The 11,720-nt window shown below is 41.3% G+C and overlaps 2 long non-coding RNA genes across 6 annotated transcripts; one reads left to right on the top strand and one right to left on the bottom strand.

Annotated features, from left to right (window-relative positions):
• Positions 1–1,486: 1,486 nt before the first annotated feature.
• LOC123148025 (uncharacterized) lies at positions 1,487–7,944 on the bottom strand. 4 transcript variants are annotated; one of them, XR_006473595.1, is made up of 8 exons: positions 7,651–7,944; positions 5,551–7,534; positions 4,524–4,654; positions 4,067–4,104; positions 3,754–3,969; positions 3,524–3,613; positions 2,661–2,975; positions 1,487–2,218 (listed from the first exon to the last, which is right to left on the bottom strand). It is a non-coding gene; the product is annotated as an uncharacterized lncRNA (long non-coding RNA). The 4 variants fall into 4 exon arrangements; XR_006473594.1 differs by having other exon boundaries at positions 4,067–4,094; XR_006473593.1 differs by lacking the exon at positions 4,067–4,104.
• A 785-nt stretch (positions 7,945–8,729) lies between these two features.
• LOC123154752 (uncharacterized) lies at positions 8,730–10,886 on the top strand. Of its 2 annotated transcripts, none has more exons than XR_006477034.1 (3): positions 8,730–9,413; positions 9,766–9,850; positions 9,920–10,886. It is a non-coding gene; the product is annotated as an uncharacterized lncRNA (long non-coding RNA). The 2 variants fall into 2 exon arrangements; XR_006477035.1 differs by having other exon boundaries at positions 8,730–9,418.
• Positions 10,887–11,720: the final 834 nt, after the last annotated feature.

Here is an 11,720-nt window from a genome sequence, read left to right as displayed (position 1 = left end):
GAACTCTTTATTGGGCATTACAAATGATAGGTGGCACATGGAGGCCCTTTTATGTTTAAGATTAATCATCTCATGAAAGCATGTCTGTTATTATCCATTATTTAAGAGTGAAGTGCACTGTAGGTCCTCGAACTATTTCCGGGGTGTCACGTAGGTCCTCCAACTATTTCAGGGGTGTCACGTAGGTCCTCGAACTACGAAAATCGTCATCCAGGTCCTCGAAGTGCTGTAAATGTGTCATTCAGGTCCAAAATCTCCCCCTCTAACGGGCCATCTGGCGCCGTTAACCGTGAGCACTGAACAATAAACCATGAACAGAAATGATGTTGGAACTGGAACACTATTATTACTATTCACGGTTTACTGTTTAGTGTTCACGGTTAACGGCATCAGCTGGCCAGTTAGAGGGGGTCAGGGAGATTTTGGACCTGAATAACACACTTACTGCACTTCGAGAACCTGGATGACGATTTTCATAGTTTGAGGACCTACATCACACCCCTGAAATAGTTCAAGGACCTACAGTGCACTTCACTCATTATTTCAATATGACACATGTAGGATTTTGTTTCCTTATTCCAAGATTCTACAACCAGAATTCCCTGGCAAACTTTTACACATGAAATTAGGCACTTGAAACCGTACAGGTTACTACACATACCTCCTACCATTTAGAAACCATGGAAACATAAAATATTTCAACACTTTTCCATATACTATTCATAGCTTGGACAGGCCCCATCAACTTTTCTTGGCTCAAAAGGACTGAGGCCCCTCCAACTGCACTCAACTTCTAGGATATCTCTCCTTTGAAGGCCATGAAAACAATCATACAACAAGATTGTCTGTGATCATAAATGGCATTTATAATTACTTGATATTTTCATATACAATATCTAAATAGTAAAGTTTATAGATGCAGTACTTTAAAAGAACTAAGGCTACTGGTATCCATAGCTAGAATACATAAATACAAATAATTAGAGGCATGAAACTCTAACATTAGATAGGCCCGTGTAGATTGCATACATGTAACCCTTATAAACTTCGCGTCTAATTTTTTTGCAATAGGCTTTTTACCTAGTATTTTCCTAAAAATGATACTTAAGTGAATAAAGCACTGCTCGAGATAACATTGTGAGTTGGTTCATGCTAAGATCATGCGAACTTTCACAAGGATATCGACATTGACCACTCCAGCTAGTAGATTCTCCAAGGAAAAATAATCCTATTCTACACATAGAGAAAACCTATATCATTCTTTAGTATAAATTAAGGCTTGACATTCCACTTCAGCTTATATTTTGTTCAATCTATATACATGGAAGATAATGTTGCACTAACAAATCAGAACTTGTATCATTAATTATTAGCAGCAAATATTCTTTCCATAAAAAATTAAACATGTCAAATTCTCGCCGTGAAATTATGTCTTGGGTCTAGCTTAACCTATTCAGCAAGCTACCATTGACCATATTGTAGTCCATATGAAAAAGAGACGAACATCATATTCTACTGAAAAACAACAATGTGAAGCCCTGTCCACCACGTTTCGCTTCATATTACATTATTCTCACTTATCACACATACTACAATTCAACCATGCATATCAGTGAAATATAGGAATGGATCTCTAGTACAACAATATATGCACACTTTTTTTCCAAAGTGACTTCTATGTTTGCTACTACTATCTTCTACACACAGCCCCTACAGCAGAATTGACTGTGGTCTCAAGTTCCTTCTCCCACTAACCATCTCTGTCACAATTTTGTTGTAGCTATTCTAAATAGATGTCATGGTCTGCCTCGGATACTCGTGCCTGAGAAGAGGCTACCCCATTGAACATGCATTGTTATACGCCAGGCAAGAAAACTCTGAACTGCACCACACAACGCCGACCACAATGTCACGTCCATGATCAAAATTAAGTGTTCTTGGCTTCCAGCCTTGGCCAAAAACTGCACCAGAACTGCCAGAACGCCATGTGGTCTCTTAAGAGGCGGGAAGAGCTAGGGACCACCATGACACGCCGTCTACGACTCGGTGGTGGTGCTGGTGGGTGGTGTTGATCTCATCACCCTGGCAATGGCTCCATGGAGGGTTAGGGATTTTTTGGAGCGTGCTATTACACTGGATGAGACGTGTGTCTCCCTCCCATGAGCTTGCGATGATGGGATCATGGCCGTCGTCGTCCATGCCTAATTGGCACATGAAACTGAACGAAGAAACACTCAACATATTTCTTCATGCAAAATCAAATACTATTGCAACTAAAATATATAATGCAATAACGAGTGTTTCAATGTTCTTCTGTTTATAGTCAGCGGGCAACAAGTTACAAATATGTTCTTCTTTCATCAGTTGTTATGTTTGTGTACCTCAGGCTTGTAGACAATACGATTTTGTTAGCCTGCACCACTACACTGATCTTTTGAAATGATAAATTTTAGCAACTATGTCAACAGTACTAAATCGCAGAAAAAAGAGAAACAACACCAACTTTAGCTTCACCAGAATTTCCTCAATATGTAGGAATAAAACAACGGATCTCAGCTACTTTTCATAAACCATGAAAATATGTAGAAACTTTAATTTTTCAACCAAAATAACACAATGGTGCATTGAAATAGGAAAAGAAGCACATAAACGACAATTACCTTCCTCGTGTAGTAGAGAAACACCATCAATGAATAGTCTCAATAAGCTTTCTGGATGTTTCAGTCTTCGGACGTAATATTCAGTTCTGACATAATATTTAGTTCAGAGAGGAAATCCCCGTGTAGTAAGGTATGTTGTGTATGCCGGCAATGTCGCGGGAGAGGCATGCCCCAGGAGTGGCACTGCAGATGCACGCCTTGCACCCCAGTCCCTCGCCATGCAACAGAGAAGCACCGCCACAGCTCGCTGGCCACCGGCAGGGAACAGCAAGGTGTGGCGCCGCAGACCCATGCCTTGTACCCCCATCCCTTGCCCTGCAAGGCAGCCCGTCGTCAGGATCGACACCATCTTTAATGTAATCTTTTCCAATACAAACCGCGTCTTTAAAATACAGCAGCGCAACACACTTACAGACCAAAGTACTCTAAAGTGATATTTCCAGTTCTCACAAAAAAGTGATATTTCCAAAATAAAAGTTTGGCGTTGCTAATTTCAGTATCTACATAGAGCAAAGCCTTTAACAGAAAAACATCAATGGATTTAAGATGGTGGGAGGATTCTGGATAGTTGGCCTCACCGGAAATAGAGACGTTCGGTTGTGCTCGACGCGGATATGAAGGTAAGATGTGAATAAATCAAAATTTTATTTCAGGTATGAATTATTAGGAATTTGATGCCACCTTAGAATTAACATATTGCATCTATATTTTGTAACATCTAATTGCAGGTCGTCAAGTGGCTCAGGTTGTAGGGTGTAGTTACAGATGTACAAAGATCACGACAATGAGTAAACATACAATCTAAATTTATTCTGAAAGTCATGCATCTAGACCAAACAAATTGAGTTTGGTAAACGGTATACGTGAATTTTCACAGCTTTGCTCAAGTCATCCGGATCCGGTCACCTCCAGCAGACCTCGCAAGTCATAACAATAGTTTCCTTGTGCTAACCCTGCAACCCATTAGTCAAAAACATCAAGTCTATTTAGATATGTATTGAAAAGTAAGGATTATAAAATTCAAATAAGGGAAAAATAAGAGATATAATATAAAGATATAGTTCTGAAATTGTGTGGTGGTTCAGTGTCTCACCCTTCAGAACAATTTTCAGGAAGGTGTTTGGGTCCAATACAGTGGGTATATCATTGTTTCATTGCACATCCGTACCATCAATGATCCATCAAACAATGGCCACATCTCATTGTTGATCAACAGTGACTAATTTAACTTGAGATGCAAATAACCCATTGGTATAAACCAGTTGTAATACCGAAGATCGTCTCCAGTCATCGTTGAGCAATCACCCGCCTATGAGTCAACAAAATTGATGTTGAGGACAGCGATGTTAAATTCAGATAAAACTCCATCATAAATCACTAAGAACATCAATTTCAAGGACCAGCACCATGCCACTTTCCCAAACGCTTGGTGTCCTGAATCAAACTATTTCAATTGCATGATGTCTGTCGATGAAACAAAGCAAAAGTAGTGCAGATTGGAATGCTAGAAGACCCCTCCCCCAACCTCGCATGTTTCTAAACATGAGAAAATCAGTTACTAAAGCCAAAATAATGCATATCTATATATTATGTAATTCACTCTAAAAAGTGAAAATCACATTATACAAGTCAAGCATACTCAAAGGAACTGGTAATATTTTTGTCCAGCACATCTCAGTCGAACAGCTAATTCCAAGATGGGCATTATATGGCTCTCCCCAGCTTGGTAGGCTGCACCATGCTTCTTTCTCCAAATAGAAGAGCATAGTAAATATTTTAGTAAATACATGGAGACGACGCATGGCACGAAACCATTATCCAGCAGTTGAAAAGCATCAAACTGGACGAGTTGACGAACTTTACCTGCTTGACAATCCCGCAGCCCCATCGAGCCTCACGTCGAGCCCGCCAACCTCGGAGAATAACGAATCCCCACAGCTGCCGACTATTCCACCTGCTTCCACAAGCACCCCTTCGGCCGCCAGCAATGCCGCCTCCCGCCACCGATGTCAACGTAAACATGCACAGAAACAATGAAATGGATAACACTTTTGCCCCCTCTATTACACATCAGAACCATCAAATTTCAAACCTCGTCACAAAGCAGAGCATAATGTACTCAATAAAAATCAAGTAACCCTCACTCACCAGCATCTACTCAATTAGACTACTAATCCGGCTACCTTCTTTTCGGGGCAAAAAATAACAAATCTACACCACCCTCGCGCAAGCAAGAAGTAATATATAGTGAAAAAATCAAACACAAATTCGACGAAGAACACACTGTACGGACGCAACTATTTTCCACAATGTTATCTGGTGATAAATTTGCAACTATTTTTGGACATATTTTCCACGAATGTCATCTGGTGAAAAATTTCTATTCGCTATGAAAACATTTGTCAATGTTTCACACTAAAAAAATCAGATTTTTTAATTATTTTACTGTTCACCCAGGTTCAAGTGAGCTAGGGATTAGAACAACATTTTTGGACAAAGTACTACAGAAATAATCCAAGCAATCCTACTATAATATCAAGGCACACATATAAGTGATTATTCTCTCATGCAAACTGAAGTACTCCCTCTGTTTCTAAATATAAGTCCATTTAGAAATTTCAATATGGACTACATACGGATGCATATAGACATTCTTTAGAGTGTAGATTCATTCAGTAGTCCATATTGGAATCTGTAAAAAGACTTATATTTAGGAATGGAGGGAGTAGTATATATATCCACCTCACGGGCTACTATATTAAGATGGCCAAGCCTTTGTTAATCATATGAACATGGTACAGGCAAGGAGGACATTAGCTAAGAAATGTAGTATCAAAGATTAGATAGATGAACATGCAAAATTTGATGTAGAAAACAAGGATAATCTTACCTGAATCTCTTCCGATGACTGCGCCTTGGCAGAGATGATATAGAAAATCTCGACTGGGGTGTATTACTCGATGGGGGTGTCGTCTGGTAGCGGCGGCGTGCACGGCTGCATCAGAGTGTGACCCGCCACCACGGGCATAGGCGTTACAGATTGGCGAGTGGAGGTCGACGAAGGCGCTGGCATGCCTGCACGAGACATGCGCAAAATTATCAAATCAGCATTGAACGTACCATATAGATGGATCTCTCAAAATATACTCTCATTCATCAATTCCTTTTCAGAAAATAAATGAAGTGGCTGGACCAATCTTAGCTCTGCTTGTATGTTGCTGCTCCAAAATCTTCCTCGAACTGGAGATTGACGGTCATATACTATGCATTAACTCTAAGGCAGAAACTTATTATCATCTTCAAAATAAGCTCACGTGTAAGAAGATATCCATGAGAAGTACATCAAATTATGTATGAAAATATCTGAACCAAACAGAGCGCCTATTTATTCCCATCTCATAGTTTTCATTCACTAAAATGTGCCGTTGGCCTAATATGCATGTCTGACCAAAAGTGTGATGAGGTGTTGGATCAGAGGTTTTAGTTAGGTCATGAACTGATCCCATCACTCAACAGTTAACACGAGAGTTTGGCGAGAGCAACAGAAAGTATGGTTAGCATATACGAAACACAAGTACAGATCCATAAGCAGAGGACACATATGGCCTGTGTGTTACCTGTTGTGGTGAAACCGTATGCTTTTTGACCAAATATATATATGCAAGGCAACATGCAGATGAATAGCATGAAGATATGGGCAAAAAGGCACACGTTTGTTTAAGTAGGTTTGATAGGATGCTTAAAATAAGAAGGTTTACTATAACCATGGGCCTTGTATCAGAAGAAACAACAAAGTAACAATGCTGCCGAAACAAACGGGGTCTAGGAATTAAAGTGTGGACAAAAGAATGCAAATACCGAATACTTGCAAGAATAGAAATGCAAAATTAAAACGGATCTACTAACCCATAATTTTTAAATACAAATTATTTGAATATATTACAAATCAAAAGCTTGCAAGAATAGAGATGGTCAGATGGAACATACCGAATACCGACAGCGCACTAAAGACAATCACGAGGCAAATGCCCTTTCCGAGACCTCATTGCAGTAAATGTTCGAATAATATCCTTATCATCAATGGACTTGAGTACCACCTGCTCATTGTAACTTGTAACACATGACTTGAACCATTCATTATTGATCTTGCTACGCAGTTTGCTCCCGGTTAAAAATAAGAAAACAGTTTTCTCTCTATTAGTGCTCGACAGAAAAACAGAAGTGTTCATAAAACTTTAGAAAATTGACAAATAAAAACTACAGTTATGCAAACTTAAAGAAAATGACATGTTTGGCTTGACAGAACAAGGATTATAGGATCAGGAAAATCAGCTTTATCGACAAAATCTGATCTATATAACTTTAAAGTAGATACTTGGTTGCAGCTAAAATAGAATCAAGTGCTGCCGGCAGGTCCGGTCCTCGGATTTTAGGGGCCCAGGGCGAAACAAAAATCCAGGGCCTTTAGTATAAAGGTCTAAATAATAATCAATCTATGTAGACATAAATTTAGAGGCCAAAAAAGGGCATCTAAAATCATTAAGCATATCAAATAATAAAATCATCCGAGATGCAAATTAGTAAATTAGTAATGATAGTAACTATCTATCTCATCCAACAATTTCTTCTCAATGCATACTTTCGAGATGGCATGACAGTACTAAAATTGAAAAGGACAATTATTTTTGGAAATTAGCATAAAGCTATGATAATATAAGATCCAGTTGAAAATCATCATCAAGAATCTGCCTCTCGCCTCTGGTTCATAAAACCTGCTAGGGCATACCTTATCTGGAATCTGCCTCTCACCTCTTGTTGTGGTGAACGGCGTTTATTATCACCTGGACGGCAGTGCTAACGACCTGATTGGTAAACTATAGAGATTAGAGAGGAGAAACAATCAGGCAAATCGTTGGACAAATCTAGAATCAGAAACGCATAGGTCGCTGCTCGTTCGGAGGAAGAAAGATGAACAACCAGATGTACGTACCTGGTGCGCTGACGTCCTAGACTCTAGTCGAAATCAAATTAGGGTGCGGCGGTGCGGACACACCAGGAACCTAATTAGGGTGCGACAAGGACGACACGCTGGATCCTCATAGGGAAGGCTCCCCCAAACCATGGAAGCTGGCGTGGTCGCGCGGAGGACGATGATGACGACAGGAGGAAGCTGAAGTGGGTGAGGTGGAGCTCCTCCGTACGCGCACATGCCAACACCCGCCCGCCTGCGATGAGGACGACGCGCCGGCTCCTCATAGGGAATCCCCAAATCGTGGAATCTGGCAGGGTCACACGGAGGATGACGATGACGACGGGAAGAATTGGGGGAGGTGTACCTTCACCATGGCCGAGTCGAGCGAAGGAGGCCGGCGGTGGCGATTTTTGTGGAGAGAAAGATCCGATCGGGATCGAGGGGGGGGGGGAGTGGAGGTGCAGGCGTGCGTGCGACCACGTGGAGACGCGAAATCTACCCTGTGCCGCAGGGGCGGCGTCTCCCGGAGTTCGGCGGCAGGGATTGAAACCGCCCTGCCCTGGAGACTTGGCGGCGGCGTTTTCCGGAGTTCGGCGGCGGGGGCGGCGTCTCCCTCTCGGACGGCGGCGGCGGTAACGATAGATGGGATCGATGGAGCTTTTTTTTCGGGTGTGGATTTTTTTTTTGGTGGCTGCGTGGATGGGTGGGGTGGGAAGAGGGCAAAAAAAAATTAGCGAAAAAAATCAGACGAAAATGATGGGACGAAAATAAAACCCGAAACGCGACCTATAAACTGAGATATTAGGAGTAGAGATTACTCCCATTATGACTAGCCTTATAATGCTTGAAACCAGGCGTATGTGAATTGTGATCCATGCAAATGGCTACTCCCGCATCAATTCCTCGCCCAATCAACGCCTCCCTATCTGCATGCATTTGTTGCTACGGAGGGGAGAGATTTTTGCATGTGAGAGAAAGCCGCCATTTCCCAAGGACATGCTACACATCCTAAAAAACAAGGACACACTACTACCCAATCCTCTGCCGCCGCCGTCTGGGACAGAGGAGGTACCGCAGCCTCCAATTTGACGCGCTGCCGGATACGCGGCAGCTGGCAGGGCCTCCGATTCGACGTGCCGGCACCACTTCCGATGACGCACGAGCCACCTGAGGTCGCGGGCGCTGCCACCGCGTCCGCTTCCGAGGGTAGGCGAAAGACGCAAATGTTGCTGCCAAGGATCGGGGCGCTTGCCCGCGGCCTCGGCCGTCCTCGCGACGCAGCCAGCCGAAGTGACACCGCCCGCCCCTCCTACCCACGCCTACGCTGCCGCTCCCCCGTGCCCCAAGAGCGCACATCTCCAAGCGGCCTTTGCGGGAGTGACGACTGAAGATGCAACATGCGCAGTGAGCCGGTGCATCTCGACGTCGTCTCCATCCTTCGCTCTGCCTAATCGACGCCGGAACAGGTCATCTCCACCGACTGCATGCCCACCATAGAGGCCATCTCCTCCAACCGTGCTCTCCACCGTCTCCTTTCTTGATCCGATCTGACTTCTGACCCTAGGGAACTTTTGCAGGCCTTGAGCTCAATCCTTCTCCCCATAGCTTCAGCGATCTTAGAGAGACAAAGGATATGGTGTGCACTGATATAAGACGAGAAATTATTTCTATAACACTTGATCTTGGGTCTGCACTTGCTAGCAGAGATGCAGCCAAAACAAAGCCACGAGCCTTTGTACTGAATGTAAACATACTCAGCAGATGTGCGCCCATCTTTTAATGTGAGGTCTCTACTATCCAATGCAGATTATTTACTATGTCGCGGATTGTGAATGTATAGTTCAATTTTATAATTTTAACCTTTCAAGTTATTGGTGTCCGCACATGATTTTAACATCTCCAGTTTCCTTTCAAGTTATTGGGATGTTGCTTTGATAGTTGTCATGTACTGCTTATTATTTGCACCATAATCTCACAATTCTGAATTTAATCCTTTTAGTTGATTAGCATCACATTTTTTGATTGTGACATGATTAAATAGTTCAATTTGGCAGGCTGCAGAAATTCGAATTCATTATCTATGAGAATAAGTATATATTTTGTGGGGGTCACTGAATTCTTCTTCTCTTTCAGGACTTTGCGGCTTACATTGCTAATACTTGATCCTCGATAGCAATGTTATTTTCCTCCTTATTGGTCATGCCAAAAAAGTATAGAGGTGAGTATTTGATCCTCCATTAATCATGTACGACCTTACTGAAACTAAATGCAGTTTTTTTGGCTCAAGGGCGAGTCTGCACCAATCCACCATGCTCGAGTTACGGGGATCACCTACAATGCGATGGCCAAACCTATATTGTAGGTTAATTCACTTTTGAATTTTTTGTGGGCTTTATGATTAAATTATCCTTATTCAATTGCACAATTTTCAAACCATATCAAAATGTTTGTTAACAGATTCATTGTGCTTTCGCTGGAATCATGGTATCATTTTACGACAGATTTATGTTCTGTCATACTATATGTAGGCAATTGGTATGATTCTTTTTAAGTCGAAAGTGTCGGTGCGGAGCTAGGAGAAAATACATACATTCTAGAATGTTTGATTCCCTTTTTAGAATTACATGTCATTTGGAGAGCATACATTGTTTATAAATTGTATTTGTATAGAACCAGTTCTTTGCATATGTGACTAAACTTGATGCAGACTTGATCCTGGTGCGACTTTTCTATCCAAGATAATAAACCTCTGTTGTTCTTGTGCAGTTGAAGGGGAATCATGTACCGACATAATAAATATACCAAATGATATTTCATTGACAAGCCACATATAAATCAAAGTCAAAATTAAGCATATATTATGATGCAAATGTAATCTTATATTAGTGTTCCCTTGATATTTCTTTTTTTGTAGCCTCTATTGCAGTCTGCACCGCTGCAAGAATTGAATTAATTTTGTTATATATAAATGCTATAATAAGTATTTCAGAGCATTTTTTTTTGCTGTTGGGCTTTAATATGCTGTTCCATTTCCAATGGATAAAAATGTTTGAGGCTACTTCCAAATCTATCCCTTGGTTTGGTACGGTCTATTGTGTTTGACAGTTTTTCTTTCAGATTTATCTCTCCTGTTTGTGCATCAGGTACAAGGTCTCACCATGTTGAAGGCTACTTCCTGTTGTTCTATTTTCATTTTCATTTTGTTAATGTATATTTACTACCTTATAAGGACATGAGGTGACTCGTGGATTGTAGTGCATGGGGAGCTTCACAATTGTTGTGGTTACTTTTTACACAAAATCATGGTACCACAAGTTGTATGTATAGCTTGTGATACATGGTAATGCATCTTTGCGAGGTTAATTGTGCGTCCAGTTTATTAATGCTTTGACGATGTCTGATTTAGTGGTTTACATTGAAGGTGGCTTAAGATATAAGAAGAAATAATGATTATATATGAAAGTTAAATACATACGGTTTGTCGCTTCCATAAAGAATGGAGTTATGTGAAGAGGTGAAATATGCGCCGTGGGACGAAGGGATCATTTGTATTCCATTTATACTCACCCGAATTGTATGTGCATCGATGGAGACGTGCGTTGCACGTGCACACTTACTAGTCGTCTCAAGGAATTGTTTATCTCCAACTAAAGCCAGTCAAGTTGCACGCCACGATGTGTATTTTTTTAAATGCTGCTAATGTTAACCAAGTGCTTGCTTGGTCAATGAGCTCTAAATTATACTGTTTTCCTGCTGCGCACATTATGCGAATATATATTTATCTTTACATAATCTATACCTACCTACTAATAAAGCAAGATTTGTTTCGCCAATTTATCATCCGTTCATCGCCGATTTTTTTTATCCGAGATGGTACTAAATTCTTATGTTCGTCTGCTAGAACAAAAGCCTATTTCAGAATTTCGTACATGGGCCGCACGCTGTGGCCCAGCGAAGTCAGCCCACTTATTTTCTGCACAGGGCAACAAATAGTCAGAGCTTCACACAGGACAACCAATTATGGGCTTGCCTATTTTTCTTTATTTCTGTGTTTACTTCTATTTTTATTCTACTTTCTCTATCTCCTT

This window comes from Triticum aestivum, chromosome 7A, assembly GCF_018294505.1.
Source record: "Triticum aestivum cultivar Chinese Spring chromosome 7A, IWGSC CS RefSeq v2.1, whole genome shotgun sequence".
Classification (NCBI taxonomy): Eukaryota; Viridiplantae; Streptophyta; class Magnoliopsida; order Poales; family Poaceae; genus Triticum; species Triticum aestivum.
The sequence above is the reverse complement of the archived record's forward strand: the minus strand, read 5'-3'. Positions and strand labels throughout refer to the sequence as shown.